This window comes from Hypanus sabinus, chromosome 1 (genome assembly GCF_030144855.1).
Source record: "Hypanus sabinus isolate sHypSab1 chromosome 1, sHypSab1.hap1, whole genome shotgun sequence".
Taxonomy (NCBI): domain Eukaryota; kingdom Metazoa; phylum Chordata; class Chondrichthyes; order Myliobatiformes; family Dasyatidae; genus Hypanus; species Hypanus sabinus.
In genome coordinates, this window is record NC_082706.1 from 179,089,183 (window position 1) to 179,106,262 (window position 17,080).

The 17,080-nt window shown below is 46.7% G+C and overlaps 1 protein-coding gene across 6 annotated transcripts in view; it reads left to right on the forward strand.

The window, feature by feature from the left end:
• The window catches only part of c1h8orf34 (chromosome 1 C8orf34 homolog), a 319,455-nt gene that overhangs the window by 7,995 nt on the left and 294,380 nt on the right, over positions 1–17,080 (forward strand). The gene's annotated exons all lie outside the window — the stretch shown is intronic.

The window sequence follows — 17,080 nt, forward strand, 5'->3', positions numbered from 1 at the left end:
AAATTGCAATGTCTGAACAGAAACCTGCCTGGTTGAACAAATTGTGTTACCATTGTGGCATGGGCTCACAGACCAATGCAGGGGTTAAAGGAGGAACCTGCAGAAAATGTAAGAAAGAAGGACACAAGGAGCATGTTGGGCAGACAAAAATAAATGGACTGCACAGGAAAGAGAAAAAGATTAAAAAGTCAAGTTGCTGTTTCAAAATGAGTGCTAATCTGAATAAACTGATAACGATGAGAGTGGTTTAGGACTAGGTAGCCTTGAGATTTACAATGTGTAAACTAACAATATACAAGCAATAATAAACATGAGAAAGTATGCAGATGCTTGAAATCCAAAGCAATATACAGAAAATGCTAGAGGAACTCAGCAGGCCAGGCAGTATCTATAGAAATGAATAAACTGCTGACATTTCAGGCTGAGACCCTTCCTCAGGACTGAAAAGGAAGGAGGAAGATGCCAGAATAAAAAAAGATGGGGGTGGGGGGGGGAAGTTGAAGGAGGCTAGCTTGAAGGTGATGGGAGAAGACAAGTAGGTGGGAAAAGTGATGGGCTGGAGAAGAAGGAATCTGATAGGAGAGGACGGAGGACCATAGGAGAAAGGGAAAGAGGAGGGGACCCAGGTGGAAATGATAGTCAGATGTGAAGGCTGACTGGGGAATAGAATACAAGAAGAGGGGAAGGGAAGGGAACAATTTATTTTACTGGAAAGAGAAATCGATATTCATGTCATGACAGAATATGAAGTGTTGCTCCTTCACCTTGAAGGTAGCTTCTTCATTGCACAAGAGGAGGCCATGGACCAACGTGTCAGAACAGGATATTGGAATTAAAATGTTCTGTTTTTGGCGGATGGAGCGGAGGTTCTCAACGAAGCAGTTCCCTGATTTATGATGTGTCTCGCCAGTGTAGAGGCGGGCACATTGGGGCGACTCCTGCAGATTAGCAAGTGAAGTGTTGTTTGGGGCCTTGAGAGGAGATGAGGAAAGAGGTGAATGGACAGGTGTAGCACTTGGGTCGCTTGCAGTAATAAGTGCTGGGAGGGAACTTAGTGTGGTGGAACAAATGGACAAGGGAATTGTGGTGGGAGCGATCCCTGTGGAAAGTGGAGGATGTTGGTAAAGATATGTTTAGTGGTAGGATCCCTTTGGAGATGGTGGTAGTTGAAGAGGATGATGTGTTGGATGTGGAGGCTCATGGGATAGGTAAGGATAAGAGGACCTCTATCACTGTTAAGGTGGCAGGAAGATGGAGTGAGCGCAAATCTTTGGGAAATTGAGGAGATACGGGTGTGGGCAGCATCATTAATGGAGGAAGATAAACCTTGTTCTTTGAAGAAGGAAGACACCTCTGATGCCGTGGAAAGGAAAATCGCATTCTGAGGACAGAAAATAGATCAATATCCTCTGCCCAGGATAGAGGATATCTTTGTAAACCTTTCTGGAGAGAAACACTTCAACAAAGTAGACTTCTAGGGGGGAGGGGTTAAGGGGAGGGGGGATGGGTAATATACATTTTTTTTTCTTCCATACTTTATTTTGTAACTACTTGAAATACAATAAAAAAAGTTTATATATAAAAAAAGGAAAGAGGTACAGGAGCATCAGGACTTGGACTGCCAGACTGGGTAACAGCTTCTTCACCCAAGCTGTGAGGCTAATGAATACCCTGCCACCGGGGTCTTGTCCCTACGACAGCCAGCTGTTTACTGTTTACCTTTGCCTCACACTATATGAATTTTGAATTGTATTTTATGAATTTATTTATGGTAATATATTGTTTTATGTACTGTGTGTGATATATGTTTTGTGGGTGTTCTGTGGTCCAGAGGAACATTGTTTTGTTTGGTTGTATATATGCAAGTCAGATGATAATAAACTTGAATTTTCTAATGCAAAAAAAACAAAAAAAAAATGAAGTAGACTTAGCTGAGGCCTACCTACAGATGGAGGTGAAAGAGCAATCCGGAGTGTTTCTCACTATAAACACCGACAAAGGTGTTTATTGCTATCATTGGCTTATTTTTGGAGTAGCATCTGCCCCTGCACTCTGGCAGAAAGCTATGGACCAGTTGCTGCCCACGCACTCAGTGTTACTTGGGTGATGTCATTGTTACCTGTAAAAGTGAAGAGGAACATCTCCAAAATCATAAGAGAGTGTTAAAAAGATTAGAAGATTATGGGCTCAGAGTATGACACAATGTGTAAATTCTTTAAACCAAGCATCACTTATTGTGGTCACACCATTGATGCAAAACAATTTACAGAAGTGTGCTGAGAAAATTGAAGGAGTGATGGATGCCCCAGGACCAAAAGACGTGTCACAGTTGTGGTCCTTTTTTGTCAATTACTGTAACAGATTTCAGCCAAACCTGGCTACTGTGCTACATCCCTTGAACTTATGAAGACAGATCAGGAAGAAATGGCAATGGATAAAACAGTGTAGGTGACTTTCCAAAAAACAAAGGAAATGGTGATGTCAGACACAGCATTCACACGTTATGATCCACATCATCCAGTGAAGCTTGCCTGTGACATCTCGCCTCATGGTAGAGATGCAGTCTTGACACATGTTATGAGTGATGGAAGTGAATGCCCCATAGCCTTTGCATCACGTTCCCTTACTGCTGCTGTGCAGAAAAATTGTGCAAAGATTGACGAAAAGGCTTTGAGTCTGGTTTGGGATGTAAAGCATTTCAACCAATACCTGTATGGGAGAGAGTTTACACTCGGTACTGGTCATCAACCACTGGTGTCCATTTTCTATCCATAGAAGGGTGTTCCACTGACAGCAGCAGCACGAATGCAGAGATGAGCTCTGTTTCTTGGAGGACACAATTAAAAGATCGAATTCAAGAGGACAACTAATCATGGAAGTGCTGATGGATTGCCCTGTTTACCCTTGAAAAAGGAAATACCTATAAAATTTACAAAAGAGGACACTCTTCTTGACATATTCTTGACATAGAAGGCCCAGCAGCGGATGTACTTCCTGCGGCTCTTGAGGAAATATGGTCTGCCTCAGGAGTTGCTACTGCAGTTCTATACTGCAGTCATTGAGTCTATCCTGCGCACCTCCATCACTGTGTGGTTTGGAGCCGCCACCAAGCAGGATAGAACCAGACTACAGCGCACAGTGAGGACTGCCGAGCGCATCATTGGAGCCTCCCTGCCCTCTATTGTGGACCTGTACTCTTCCAGGTTGAAGAAGAGGGCGGGGAACATCATAAAGGACTCCTCCCATCCTGCGCACGGACTGTTCGAACTGCTTCCGTCTGTTCATAGGCGCTTCAGATCCCTCCAGACTAAGACTAATAGGCACTGGAGAAGTTTTTTCCCTACTGCAGTCACTTTGCTGCACAGTTAACTGCCAGTTAACTGTCAGCTAACTATTACTTGGATTGCACTACTTGTATGTATAATCTATATTTTCATTTATATTATCATTATTATTGTTATGAGCAGAGAGACAACATCTGCCGGAAGTAAATTCCTTGTATGTGTACAGGTACTTGGTGATTAAAGTCTGATTCTGATTCTGACATTCTCCCTAATGCAAATTGAAAGTCCCTCTGATAAGACAGAGATGATCCAAAGGGAAACCAGAGAAGGCCCAGAATGTCTCAGATCTATATGATATCTTAAAATGGCTGGAATATGCAGCAGGAATTTCAATTCCCCCACTTCTATCAGTGTTGGGATGAACTTGGCCTTGACGGAGGTTACTTTATGTGGGGATTGAGAGTTGTACCATTAAAGCTGAGAGTTAAAATGTTGGAGAAGCTGCATGCCGGTCAGCTAGGCATGGTCAAAATGAAAGTTGATTTGACCACAGCATCTGCAGTGTATTTTGTGTCAAAATGAAAGTGTTGGCTTGAAGTCTGGTGGTCTGGGATAGATCAGCAGATCGAGTAGATGCCAAGAGTAGCACCTTCATGGGCACAAATTTCTTGGTAGTAGTGGATGCAGCTACAGAGTAGCCAAAGTATTCCCAATAGCCTCCACTACAGCATCACACACTGTTGAATTATTGAGAAGCCTGTTCTCACAGACTGGTGTTCTAGAACACTTAGTCAGTGACAATGAACCTTAGTTTGTTGCGGAGGTGTTTCAGGCATTCCTGAAAGCCAATGGAATAAGACATGGTACATCTGCACCATACCACCCAGCCTCAAATGGCTTGACAGAAACACTTGTCCAGAGTCTAAAGAACACACTGCGAACAACGACAGCGGAATACATTAAGCTGACACTGAATCAGAAGCTTGCCAATTTTCTCCTAGCACACCCTCTATGCCATTCCTGTTTCATCCCTTGTGCTCACGCTTGGATCTTCTCAAACCCAATTTCAGAAGAAATGTGCAGTGCAAACAGCTGAGACAAATTTAAGGCTCCTCAGACAGAGAGGTTCAATGTTGCACTCTGCGCAAGCAGTCCTGGCGAGGGTCTACAGAGGTGATCAAAAGTGGTTTCTTGGAAAGATTAAGGACATAACTGGACTGCATAGTGCAGAATGTGTCTGAAGTCATCTGGTGAGTTCAGGGCAGCAGAGCCAATTGTTAGAGAAGAAGGGTGTCCAGAGCTTTCTGAGGCACTTCCTGCAGTCCCAGAGCCAACTCCTTCAACCAGCACAGGGGAGGCACCAGGCCTTGAGATTGTTTCACAGCCACAAATCTCTCCTGTCAAGCAAAATGAACCCTTTTGTCTGTAAAGAGTAAGAAATCCTCCACAGTGATTGAATATTTAGACCTAAATGGAACAATTTAAAATTTGCTAGGCTGTGGATGTCTATATAGTAGTTGTATTACATTGTGTATTCTGACTGGAGTCATATTTGAGTTGTGGGGCATTCTGTATTTTGATAGAATTTATAGCTAAGCAGGGAAGGGTGTAGTGTGTTTAATGTTTTGGTAATATTTGAGTGATATTGTAAATGTATTGCTTGATAAAGTGTTCTTTGTTTACATGATTCATTATGGGTTACATGTAAAAGTATGTGAACAGCATGTGTCATTACACCGTCATGTCATATATGAGCACCTCACTAAATTAATGGTTGCCTCTCGGGGTCCGAGGAAGACTACGTTGTGCAGGGTGGCAGTGTTTTTTTGTGAGCTCACCATCAACCCGGCATGGATGGAGAGTGTGCTCGGGGGCGGCCTGTCATGGGATTGAACACAGGAGCCTCCTCGAGCCCGGCACTGATCTCACTGCGCCACCAGCCGACTGTTGCACAATGTACCCAGTGCGTGAAAGATATTAAAAATGGAAAAGCCTTGCAGAGAGTCGATCCCACTCTCGGCCTCAGAAGTCAGGATCCAGTGGCACGAAGAGTCGTTATGTCTGGCACCTTCCTTGGCTACATTGGATGACCGTATCTTCTTAAGTGCTCTGCTGTGCCCTCCACACTCCACAATGCGCTGCTGCAGCACCTTCCCAGCCGTTGAACCCCCGGGGTTTCCTCTGCCTGATCCACCGAAGCAGTCTCCGCATGCTGGGATGAGCAAATTCCCATCTCACCGAGGGTTTCAGACCCGTCGGCTACCCTCACCTGGTTCAGCCGGCCTGTCAAAGCCGTTGCCTGGGGTGAGGCCGCTGTCGCATGCAAACAGCTACGAGGAGCCACAGGTGAGAGCTGGGCGTTGGTGGGGACCAATAGATGACGAGACACTCCAAGGAGTGTGACAAGCCCCCCATCTAGAGGTGCCACCTCTCCCATGCACCCCACTAAAGTAAAATGAAATAGACATGTTTATCCCCGGCTCCTGTGTTTTTCATTCGATTAGTTTTTGGAGGTACAAAGTATAATATCCATGCACAAATAAATTTAAAACAGCTAGTGGGTCAGAGGCTGGGCTCTCACCATTTGTCAATGCCACCACTGTCCTATAAGTGCAGTTGGCTTTGGCACAGAGACACACATGTTGCTGTGTTCTGCCATGCCAATAGGTCAGGTGCAGGGTTCCCAGTGGAAGATTTTGTCTGAGCTGTCATGGAAGATGGGCTATGACCCAAGGGAAGGTTTCTTACCATCTCAGGATACTCTACCCCAATATGTTTTCTTTTCAGAGGAGCTTCTAGAAAAGGCAGTTTGCTTGGAGGGTAGTGTGGTGAACTATGAGCCTGTCGGGACACGCCCCTGCTGACTGCTCCTGTGGCTCCTCCCACAGGCCCCCTGTATAAAGGAGACCTGCGGCCTGAAGATCGGCCTCAGTCTCCAGGACCTTGTATGATAGACACTCACTCCTGGTTCCTTCTTCCAGTCAATAAAAGCCGATATCTCGCCTACGTCTCAGTGTGAGTTATTGATGGTGCATCAATTTTATTGACTGGAAGTTTTAAAACATGGAACCCGTTTTGCGTCCGGACCGGTTGGATTTGGACCCTCAAGAACCTGACGCGGCTCTCGCTTTTGAACACTGGCTTGCATGCTTCCAATCGTACTTGGCGGAGCTTCGTGCGACTGAACCCGCCGTTATGCACAGAATCCTACGCTCGAGGGTCTCCTCCAAAGTTTACTCCTTTATCCGGGACCTGCCGACCTACGAAGGGGCACTGGACGCCCTCAAACGACAGTACCTGCGGCCGGTGAACACCGTCTACGCCAGACATCGCTTAGCTACCCGGCAACAGCGGCCTGGCGAATCGTGCGCTGAGTTTCTCCGAGCACTACAGACACTCGTCCGAGCTTGTGACTGCAAGACGCTCACGGCAGAACAGCATGCGGAGCTGCTGGTGCGAGACGCCTTTGTGACGGGACTGCGGTCAGTGTACATGCGCCAGCGGCTGCTGGAGAACTCGGATCTTACCTTAAGCTCGGCGATAGAGAAGGCCAACGCTCTAGAAGCTGCGCGGCATAACGCCGACGCTGTCCAGTCGCGCGATTCCCCGCCGGTTTCGTGGACGCCTCAGACCCCGCCACCGCCGGCTCCCGGGAGCGAATTCGCCAACGCCGCCGCCAGTCGCCATTCCACGAGCTCCCCGACCCAGACCACGGCTGTGGCCCGTAAGAAACTCGTGCTTTGTTATTTCTGTGGCCAAAAGAAACATCCTCGACAACGCTGTCCAGCGCGAGAAGCGACCTGCTCCAGCTGCGGAAAGCGGGGCCACTTCGCCAAGGTCTGTAAGTCTCAACCTCGAGCGGAGTGCAGCGCTGCGGGTGAAACGTGGGGGCCGCCATCTTGCATGCCGGGATGTGGGCGGCCATCTTTGTCGACGTCAGCACGCCCCGCCCCCGATCCTCGGATGCTGACCGGGTACCCCGGATGTGAGCGGCCATCTTTGTCGGCGTCAGCATGCCCCGCCCCCGACCCTCCGATGCTGACCGGGTACCCCGACGGCGATCCAACTCTGGCCACTGTGACTCTCGACCAAAGCGCCCCACACCAGCTTGCAAGATCCATGATGGACATCCAGGTGGAGGGGCATTGGACTGGATGCCTGTTTGACACGGGCAGCACTGGGAGTTTTATTCACCCGGACACAGTGCAACGCTGCGGACTTGCAACGCGGCCGGTCAGTCGGAGGTTCCATTTGGCCTCTGGGTCGCAGTCCGCAGACATCCGGGCGGGTTGTGTAGCGACTTTGGTGGTGCAAGGCACAGTATATCGGGACTTTGAACTGCTGGTCATGCCTAATCTGTGTGCACCTGTGCTATTGGGACTGGACTTCCAGAGCCATCTCGAAAGTGTGACTATGGTATACGACGGGCCCCTCCCACCACTCACTGTCAAGAATCCTCAGTTTTGTGGGACTTCTTCACATACCCCGCTACTGACCACACACACACACGGACACACACATCCCATCCAGAACCAGGCCAACAGCTGCGCTACCGACACTTGCAGCCTCTCCACTCTCAAGATCCCTCCCCCACCGCTGTTCGCCAACCTGACCCCCGACTGTAACCCTGTGGCAACCAAAAGCAGGAGGTACAGCGCGGGGGACCGGGCCTTCATTCAGTCGGAGGTGCAGCGGCTGCTCAGGGAGGGGATCATTGAGCCGAGCACAAGCCCTTGGAGGGCCCAGGTGGTTGTTGTTCGGACTGGGCAGAAAAATAGGATGGTGGTGGACTATAGTCAAACCATCAATAGGTTTACGCAGCTTGACGCATACCCCCTACCCCGCATCGCGGATATGGTCAACCAGATTGCTCAGTATAAGGTGTACTCGACAATAGATCTGAAATCCGCTTATCACCAGCTCCCCATCTGCCCAGAGGACCGCCCCTACACCGCCTTCGAGGCGGGCGGCCGGCTCTATCACTTCCTGCGCGTCCCTTTCGGTGTCACGAATGGTGTCTCTGTCTTCCAGAGGGAAATGGACCGGATGGTGGACCAGTACCAACTGCGGGCCACATTTCCCTATCTGGATAACATCACCATCTGTGGTCATGACAGGCCAGATCACGACGCCAACCTCCAACGGTTTCTCCAAGTGGCCGCAGCTCTGAACCTTACTTATAACAGGGACAAGTGTGTTTTTGGTACCACCCGCCTTGCTATACTTGGGTATGTCGTGGAAAACGGGGTTATTGGGCCTGATCCCGAACGTATGCGCCCCCTGTTAGAGCTCCCTCTTCCCACCACTCTCAAGGCCCTCAGACGGTGCCTGGGGTTTTTTTCCTATTACGCCCAATGGGTCCCCCATTACGCAGACAAGGCTCGCCCCCTGGTCAAGTCTACCTCGTTTCCCCTCTCTGCTGAGGCCTGCGCGGCCTTCAACTGCATTAAAGCGGACATTGCCAAAGCTACGATGCATGCAGTGGACGAGACCGCTCCCTTCCAAGTGGAGTGTGATGCCTCCGATTTCGCTCTGGCTGCTACCCTTAATCAGGAAGGCAGACCAGTAGCATTCTTTTCTCGCACCCTCCAAGGCTCTGAAATTCAGCACTCCGCGGTGGAGAAAGAAGCCCAGGCCATAGTGGAGGCTGTTAGGCACTGGAGGCACTATCTTGCTGGCAAAAGATTCACTGTGCTGACCGACCAGCGCTCGGTTGCGTTCCTGTTCAGCAACCAACAGCGGGGCAAGATCAAAAATGATAAGATTTTGCGGTGGAGGATAGAACTCTCCACCTACACCTATGATATCCTGTACCGGCCTGGCAGACTCAATGAGCCCCCTGATGCCCTATCCCGGGGAACATGTGCTAGCACACAGCTCGACCAGCTGTACGCCCTTCATGCACAACTTTGCCATCCGGGGGTCACCCGATTTTACCATTTTGTGAAAGCTCGGAACCTGCCGTACTCCCTGGAGGACATCAGGACGATGACCAGGGACTGCCAAATTTGTGCCGAGTGCAAACCGCACTTCTACTGTCCTGACACGGCACAACTTGTCAAGGCCACCCGCCCTTTTGAACGCCTGAGTGTTGACTTTAAGGGCCCCCTTCCCTCCACTGACTGCAATGTCTATTTTCTCAGTGTTATTGACGAGTTCTCACGGTTCCCCTTTGCCATCCCCTGCCCCGACACCACTGCCACGTCCGTCATAAAAGCCCTGCGCCAGCTCTTCACTCTGTTCGGGTATCCCTGCTATATCCACAGTGATAGAGGGTCCTCCTTTATGAGTGAGGAACTGCGCCAGTACTTGCTAGCTAGGGGCATTGCTACCAGTCGGACCACGAGTTATAATCCCCGGGGTAATGGCCAGGTAGAGCGGGAGAATGCCACAGTGTGGAAGGCCACACTTTTAGCCCTTAAGTCCAAAGGGTTGCCGGTCTCTCGATGGCAGGAGGTCCTCCCTGAGGCACTGCACTCTATCCGCTCTCTGTTATGTACGTCCACCAATGCCACCCCTCACGAACGCCTATTCTCTTTTCCCAGGAAGTCTGTCACTGGGACCACCCTACCAGTTTGGCTGACGTCCCCGGGGCCAGTGCTGCTCCGGAAACATGTGAGGAGCAATAAATACTCCCCGCTGGTGGAGAGGGTTCACCTTCTCCATGCGAACCCCCAGTATGCTTACGTGGTCTTACCTGATGGGCGGGAGGACACGGTCTCCATCCGCGACCTGGCACCCGCAGGTGCAGCAGACCACTACCCTGAAGGCTCTCCGGTAACTGTGAACCCTGCACCAGAGGTGACACCGTACTCACCAGGCCCTACACAGACTCCTCACGACACTTGTATACCGGGCGTTTCGTACGCATTTATACCAGGCGCCTCGCACATGCATGAGGGATCACCGGCGCCTAGTGGGCAAGAACACGCGCAACCCCCGTCCCCTGTGCAATCGCCAATGTTGCCGGCACCTATGCGGTCACAGCCGGTGCTACGTAGATCGCAGCGACAGATTCGACCGCCTGATCGGCTTGACTTGTAAGAACCTTCGCTACATGAGGACCTTTTCAAATGAAGGGGGGGTGAATGTGGTGAACTATGAGCCTGTCGGGACACGCCCCTGCTGACTGCTCCTGTGGCTCCTCCCACAGGCCCCCTGTATAAAGGAGACCTGCGGCCTGAAGATCGGCCTCAGTCTCCAGGACCTTGTAAGATAGACACTCACTCCTGGTTCCTTCTTCCAGTCAATAAAAGCCGATATCTCGCCTACGTCTCAGTGTGAGTTATTGATGGTGCATCAGGTAGTATGTGTTTATGTGTGCATGATAAAGAACTTGTGTACCTAGTGGTCAGTGCAAGAGGTTCACCTGGCACCAGATGCTACGATGGTGACCAGGTTGCATGTGCACAGAGTTGAGCAGCAGTTCAGTAATAAGATTTTCTAATAAAACACACACCAAGTTTGTCTTTATTAAGAACAAACATAACATGTTGTCAGAAGGAGGCGTGAGATCTAAACATGGAGGGTAAATGAATACCATGCACGACTAAGAAAGAGACTGCTTGAGTACCAAAGGTGCTAGCAGCAAGTGACGGAGAGAAGCTGGCCAGCGAGGCATTGTTCCTGAAATTCAGCAGTCACCAGATTCACCAAGAGAAATTCGGGTGAGAGGCTGAAAGTTCCTGTCATGGCTAGGCTGAGTTCCCCACCACCTATGCAGTTCACCGGCAATCTAACTGATAATTGGAAATGCTTCGAATAGTGATTCAATATATATTTATCTGCTAGCAGAGCAAGGAGACCGATGAAAAATTGAAAGCTTATATTTTCCCATATGTATTTGGCTGTGATGCTGAGTATTGAGTTGGTGAGTATGCTTGAGTATTGTGAACAGTTTTGTGCCCCTCATCTTAGAAAAGATGTGCTGGCATTGGAGAGGGTCCAGAGTGAGTTTCACAAAGATGATTCCAGGAATGAAACAGTTATCGTAAGAGGAATGTTTGATGGCTCTGGGTCTGTACTCTCTGGAATTCATAAGGATGAGGGGGGACCTCATTGAAACTTTTCGGATATTGAAAGGCCTAGACAGAGTTGATGTGGAAAGGATGTTTCCCATGGCGGGAGAGTCTAGGACAAGAGGGCACAGCCTCAGGATAGAGATGCAGAGAAATTCCTTTATCCAAAGGGTGGTAAACTTGAGGAATTTGTTGCCACATGCAGCTGTGGAGGCCAGGTCATTGGGTGTATTTAAGGCAGAGATTGATAGGTTCCTGATTGGATATGACGTCAGAGATTATGGGGCTAAGGACGGGAACTGGGGTTGAGGAGGAGAGAAAAAAAGGATCAGCCATGATTGAATGGGGGAGTAGACTTGATGGCCTCATTCTGCTCCTGTGTCTTATGGTCATTGGCAAAGATGCCTTGGACATCTATAACAGCTTTCAAATTGAAAAGACAGCTTTTATGTTGGACACTCTGATGACAAAATTTGAGGAATGTTTTGTCCCAAGTGAAAAGATCACGTTTGAGAGATGTTTTTTCTTTCCCTGTGACCAGATACAAGGTGTTAGCTTTGACACACTGAGTAAGTCCTTTGCAACTGGAGATTTGAGAAACTCACTAGTTAGAGATAGAATAATTTGTAGAATTCCAGATAATGGACTCGGAGAAAGACTGCAGCGTGAAAACAATTTGATGCTGGAAATGGACGTGAATATATGTAGGGCAGAAGAGACCACATGAGCACAAGCTGAGGGCTGCACTGGGCAGACACAACCATGCTTGCTGTGAAAACAGAGGAGCAGAGTGCAAAATGTTTCCCCAAGTGAAGCAAAGAGGAAGGGTCTAACAGCAAATGCAGCAAATATAGAGATAATCATATTCCAAAGATGTTTCTTGTTTATGGAAAGTCCTGCAATAATTGTGGGAAGAAGAATCACTTTGCAAAGTGTTGCAAAACTGGGTCTACCAAGAGAAAGGTGCACATGGTTGAAGAGGAAATGGAGGACGTGCTTGAGGATTCTCTACAGGTTACTGGTACGGTTAAAACAGAATGGGTCATTCCAGTGACTGAATGAGACATAATTCCATTCAAGCTTGACACCAAAGCCCAGGTGAATCTGTTACCCATGGGAAATTACAAGATTCTTACGTAAAGAGCAAGATTTACCAAGTCAAGTTAAATGTGACAGGCTACACTATTTCTACTTAAAGTCAAACTTAGACCAAAATTAGCAACCATGGAATGGATGAATGTCATACAGAAAATTGAAAACCACCAGATTGGGTGAGCTCCCTGGTCATTGTGCAAAAGAAAAATGGAGCATTGTGGATATGAATAGACCCAAGAGATCTCAATATTGCCACCAAGAGAGAACATTATAAACTGTCAACATGGGAGGAGACCATATCCTGGTTTGCAGCTGTCAAGTGGTTAAGCAAGCTCAACATGTCAACATGGGTTTTGGCAGATGAAGCTTGATGAAGCAAGCTTCCACAGGGAAGATATCACTTTCTTTAGCTACCGTATGGGATTCTGTCTTCACCAGAAGTCTTCCATAAAACCATCCACATGATCTTTGAGGTCATACCTGGTGTCGAGACCATAATGGATGATGTCATCATCTGGGGATCCACCAGAGATGAACATGATGCATGACTGAGACAAGTGCTTGATGTGACATGGAATGTCATTTTGAAGTTAAGTAAAGATAAATGTGAATTTGGTGGTAAGACACTTATCTTCATAGGAGATGTCATATCTGAAGAGGGAATGAAGCTTGAACTAAGAAAGGAGTCAGCCATTGAAAACATGGAGAAGAAGAGGAGAGATGTTTCTTGGGGATGGTGACTTGCTTGGCTAAGTTCATCCCTCAAATGTCAATTGTGTCAGCACCAAGTGGGTCACTCCTTGAGCAGCAAAATGAGTGGATTTGGTTTCACAAGTGCAAAGGGTGTTTCTAGATGTTGAAAAGAATCTTAACTGAAGAGCCTGTGCTGAAGATCTGTGATCTGTAAAATTGTACTAGGATCTTGGCTGATGCATCCTGGTATGGCCTTGGAGCAGTACTACTGCAGCAATGTGATGACATGGCAGCCTGTGGCCTATGCATTAAGGGTTTTAATAAGTGAGGAAACCAGCTATGTGCAGATAGTGAAAGACCTTCTCGTTAGCACACAATCATGTAAAAGGTTCCATCACTACACCTATGGACACAGACCATACACCACTGGTCTGAATGACTGTCCCATGAGGATACAGCACAGAAAAGGCTGCAGAAATATGACGTGAGGATGGTCTACACACTGGGAAGTTATTTGTTTGTTCCTGATGTGCTGTCTTGGACAGTTGATGAGAAAGAAAAGAGTAACTAAGAGATTGATGCAAACATACAAGCCTATGCAGACATAATTGTCACTTCCCTTCCAGTATCTCCTGTTAGAACAGAGCAGATTAGGAAAGCAGCAGGGTCAGATGAAACAATGAAGGAACCCAAAAATGCAATGCAGAAAGGAATGCCAGCAGCTAAAAATAACCATCCAATGTGTATTCGGGATTATTCGGCACGTAGAACTGAACTGTCAGTAGTGAAAGATATGGTCTTCAAAGGGAACAGATTTATAATTCCAGTGTCACAATGCAAGGAAGTACTCCAAAGATACATGAAGGGCATGTTGGTGAGGAAATATGTAAACTTTGAGCTCATGAAGTGATGTACTAGCCATGAATGAACCAAGACATCAGCCAGACCACTGCTTCATGTGAAATATGCCTTATCTACAGACCACGGTAGCAAGCAGAACCACTTACACCACACCCTTTACCAGACAGGCAGTACTTCAGAATTGGGGTGGATTTGTTTGAACTTAATGTGAAGAGTCACATTGTTGAAACAGACTACTTTTCCAATTACCCAGAGGTTTTAACTCTGCAATCAATATCCTGCAAAATGGTTATCACCTTCCTAAACACTGTGTTTGCGAGGCATGGAGCTCCAAGTGAGGTAGCATCAGACAATGGTCCACAATTTTCTAGAAGTGAATTTGAGTCCTTTGGGGGTTTTCACATATAACTTCAAGTCCACATCACCCAAAATCTAATCATGTAGCAGAGTTCAGTCAAAGTAGTGAGGGGCCTCCTGAAGAAAGTGCAAGATGCTCAAGAGGATTTCCACAACTATCTAATGATTTACGGAAGTACACCACTGCAGAATGGCCTTTTATCAGCCAGAATGCTGATGGATCGATGTGTACGCATTAACTTTCAAATAGGCAAAAACCTGTTGACACCTAAAGCAGCACACAAGGGCAAATCAGCTAAGGTGAAAGGGAAAGAATCAGTATCATGACAAGACTGCTAAAAACCTACCAGATTTTCATAAAATCTAGAGATTAAGTGTGAATCCGGGATCACGACTCTGGCGGATGGTCCATGCAATGATATGTGCAAGAGCAAGTAGCTCCACATTCCTACTAGATTCAGGCAGAGCGAGGGCCACCTCAGAGAAGGAACTGCATGTATCTATGACCACAAGCTCCAACCTATAGTTGTGATGTGTCACCTGTCAGTACATCAAAGGGGCCAGCATATGAAGGAAAGGAACATGTTGATCAGAGTTCTCAGAAGGTAGTCAATATTAACACAGCAAATGCATGCAATACACCAGTGGAAACAGAGCAGGTAAAAAAGTACCACAAACCACTTCCAAGACTGATTGAAAGTTGTGAGTGGATAAGGGACTGCAATTGCTCATTACAATTGATGTTGAAATGTCGAGTAGTTGAAAATTAGAGATGGACCGGAATATAGATAACTGTTGGGAAGAATTATTGTTCCTTGCAGGTTTATGAGGACGTACTATTGTGTTTGTTTTTCTTTCAAGAAGTGAAGTTGTGTTAATATTAATAAAGAACTTCAGTTTCCAGTGGTCAATGCAAGGGGTTCACTCAGAACTGAAAGTCATGATGCTGACTGGGTTATGCAGTAGTACAGTAATGAAATTGTTGCTGTTCCTTTTCGCTCCTTGTGGTGCATTGGGCAAAATTTTTTTACCATTTCCTTAGTACTTACCTTCTTTATGAGGCCAAGTTGCTATCTCAGCACTCAACCTAGCATGGATGGAAAGTGTGCAAAGAGCCGAGGGGATTTGAACCCAGGGCCATTGGCCTTGAAGTCCCCTGCTGATGCTACTACACCATCAGTCAGCTAATTCAGTAATAAACCCATGCCAAGTTTGTCTACATATCAGGTAGTATCCGGGATGATTCCCCCTACCTGCTTCTTTGTCCTGGACACACAGAAGTTTTCGGTGACGGTAGCCAGTGACTTTTCAGCAGACCTGATATTTCACTCTAGTTTTTGCATATTGTTAAAGGATGCTGCACCAAATCTGATAATAATGGCGGATGTGAGGATACTGTCCATGATGGATTTGTAGAATTGTACCATTATATTCTTGGGACATTGGAGTTTTACCAACTGCCCAAGAAATACATCCTTTGTTGAGCTTTTTTGTTAGTGAAGGAGATGCAGTTCTCTCGCATGAGGGTCTTGCAAAATAATGATGCCCAAGATGGGAAGCAATCACTTGGGAAAATGTTGGTGTTGAGGATCAGCCATGGTGCAACAGACCCAATAGGCTGTAAAGTCTAATCTTCTTAACAATTTTGTTTGCTCTTTTCATATAACAATGTCAGGCAGGGACCATAAAAGGGATTTAGACAAATATGTGAACAAGCCTGAGATGGAAGACTATGGACCATATACAGGCAGATGGAATTAATATAAATCGGTATTATGAGTGGCACAGACATCATGGACCTAAGGCCCTGTTTCTCTGCTGTAATGTTCTGTGTTCTATAGCTATGTTTTTGTTATAGAAGATTGACATATTAAAGAACCCAAGTACTGATTTGAAAAATAAGCATTTTTTTCCTGTCCCTTTTCATTATTTGTGCTGACAAAATGCTGACATGCTTGCATGCACTAACAAACAGTGAACACAAACAGGATACTTACTTATTTTCACTGGCTTGGCGAGGTAATATTATTTGGATATGCCAATAGCCCGGATCAGAATGTCTCACCAATCAGAGGGATATACAAATTTAAGTTGCTTCGAGGGATTATTTCGCTTGATTTATTTTTACATGTAAATATCACGGAAATTGTTCCCTTACTGTGAAGAAATTAGAAAGATGAAAAAACTGAAAGCCATAACGTTGATGAAGACATGTAGGACATATTGCTGCAGTTAAAACCAAATACAGAGCATTTTCATTAGTAAGAAATGATTCTACTGTGCCTTTACTTTTCCCTGCTTTAAGCTCAAAAGTGAACAATTATTTCCTTTAAATGGTGTAGAGGGGGATGGTTCTAATTGGTGCTGAAGAGGACTCTGAAGCAATACAAAATATGATAAGTTTTTATCTGCAATTTGAGAAGGCAGATCGAAGGTGTCAGTGCTGCAGTTGAACAAAGGAGACTATGGAGCCATGAGGGAGATGCTGGCCAAAGTTAAATGGACAGATATCCTAGCAGAAAAGACAGTGGAACAGCAATGGCAGGTATTCTTGGGAATAATGCACAAGGTGAAAAATCAGTTCATCCCCCGGAGAAGGAAGGATTCAAAGGGGGGAAAGGGGCCATAGTGGTTGACAAAGGAAGTCAGAGATTGCATAGCATTAACAAAAAAATAAGTATGACAGAGCTAAGGTGGGTGGGAGGACAGATGATTGGGAAATTTTTAAGGAACAACAGAACTTAACTAAAAAGGCAATACGCGGAGAAAAAA